We start from the raw sequence: 2,409 nt of genomic DNA, 5'->3' as shown, positions 1-2,409 counted from the left end.
CCTAAGAGAGTTGAATCTATGTTGAGATTCATCGAGTCAGAAACACGTTTCTCCGAGGAGCTGCGTTGGGATATTCCCGAGTGAATGGGACCATAGGCTGTACAGAGAAATATCTGCTTCTAAAACCAAAACGGAGCTATCTAACTGAATGGTTGTCAATGTGTGCATTCAAGTGACAGAGGTAAACTCACGTGTGGATTCAGCGGTTTGCAAACACATTCTGTGCAGAATACCGAAACCGGCATTTCCTTCCCAATGTCGGCATACGTACGAAACAGCAGGAAACTTCGTCTAAAACTCAGGAGAAACGTTTCCCTGAAACTCCTCTGCTGTGCGTTCGTTCACGTAAGAGAGTTGAATCTATGTTGAGATTCAGCGAGTCAGAAACACGTTTCTTCTAGGAGCTGCGTTGGGATATTCCCGAGTGAATGGGATCATAGGCTGTACAGAGAAATATCTGCTTCTAAAACAAAAACGGAGCTATCTAACTGAATGGTTGTCTATGTGTGCATTAAACTGACAGAGTTAAACTCACGTGTGGATTCAGCGGTTAGCAAACCCTTTCTGTGCAGAATCCCTAAACCGGTATTTCCAGCCCAATGCAGGCATACATACTAAACAGCAGGAAACTTCGTCTAAAACTCAGGAAAAACGATTCCTTGAAACTGCTCTGCTGCGCGTTCGTTCAACTAAGAGAGTCGAATCTATGTTGAGATTCAGAGAGTCAGAAACACGTTTCTTCTGGGAGCTGCGTTGGGATATTCCCGAGTGAATGGGAACATACGCTTTACAGAGAAATATCTGCATCTAAAAGCAAAACGGAGCTATCTAACTGAATGGTTTTCAATGTGTGCATTCAACTGACAGAGGTAAACTCACGTGTGGATTCAGCGGTTTGCAAACCCTTTCTGTGCAGAATTCCAAAACCGGAATTTCCATCCCAATGCCGGCATATGTACTAAACAGCAGGAAACTTCGTCTAAAACTCAGGAGAAACGTTTCCTTGAAACTGCTCTGCTGTGCGTTCGTTCACCTAAGAGAGTTGAATCTATGTTGAGATTCAGCGAGTCACAAACACGTTTCTTCTAGGAGCTACGTTGGGATATTCCCGAGTGAATGGGACCATAGGCTGTACAGAGAAATATCTGCTTCTAAAACCAAAACGGCGCTATCTAACTGACTGGTTGTTAATGTGTGCATTGAACTGACAGAGTTAAACTCACGTGTGGATTCAGCGGTTTGCAAACACTTTCTGTGCAGAATCCCGAAACCGGCATTTTCTTCCCAATGCCGACATACTTACGAAACAGCAGTATGACTTCGTCTAAAACTCAGGAGAAACGTTTCCTTGAAACTCCTCGGCTGTGCGTTCCTTCACGTAAGAGAGTTGAATCTATGTTGAGATTCAGCGAGTCAGAAACACGTTTCTTCTATGAGCTGCCTTGGGATATTCCCGAGTGAACGGGACCATAGGCTGTACAGAGAAATATCTGCTTCTAAATCCAAAGCGGAGCTATCTATCTGAATGGTTGTCAATGTGTGCATTCAACTGACAGAGTTAAACTCATGAGTGGATTCAGCGGTTTGCAAACCCTTTCTCTGCAGAATCCCAAAACCGGTGTTTCCAAACCAATGCAGGCATACGTACTAAACCACAGGAAAATTCGTCTAAAACTCAGGAGAAACCTTTCCTTGAAACTGCTCTGCTGTGCGTTCGTTCACCTAAGAGAGTTGAATCTATGTTGAGATTCAGCGAGTCAGAAACACGTTTCTTCTAGGAGCTCCGTTGGGATATTCCCGAGTGAATGGGCCGACAGGCTGTACAGAGAAATATCTGCTCCTAAAATCAAAACGGAGCTATCTAACTGAAAGGTTGTCAATGTGTGCATTCAACTGACGGAGTTAAACTCACGTTTGGATTCAGCGGTTTCCAAACCCTTTCTGTGCAGAATCCCAAAACCGGTATTTCCAGCCCAATGCCGGGATACGTACTAAACCGCAGTAAACTTCGTCTATAACTCAGGAGAAACGTTTCCTTGAAACTGCTCTGCTGTGCGTTCGTTCACCTAAGAGAGTTGAATCTATGTTGAGATTCATCGAGTCAGAAACACGTTTCTTCTAGGAGCTGCGTTGGGATATTCCCGAGTGAATGGGACCGTAGGCTGTACAGAGAAATATCTGCTTCTAAAACCAAAACGGAGCTATCTAACTGAATGGTTGTCAATGTGTGCATTCAACTGACAGAGTTAAACTCACGTGTGGATTCAGCGGTTTGCAAACGCTTTCTGTGCAGAATCCCAAAACCGGTATTTCCAGCCCAATGCAGGCATACGTACTAAGCAGCAGGAAACTTCGTCTAAAACTCAGGAGAAACGTTTCTTTGAAACTGCTCTGCTCTGCGTTCGTTCA

Source organism: Aotus nancymaae, unplaced genomic scaffold, assembly GCF_030222135.1.
Source record: "Aotus nancymaae isolate 86718 unplaced genomic scaffold, 86718_ANA_hifiasm-v0.15.2.pri h1tg000102l, whole genome shotgun sequence".
NCBI classification, from domain to species: Eukaryota; Metazoa; Chordata; class Mammalia; order Primates; family Aotidae; genus Aotus; species Aotus nancymaae.
The sequence above is the reverse complement of the archived record's forward strand: the minus strand, read 5'-3'. Positions refer to the sequence as shown.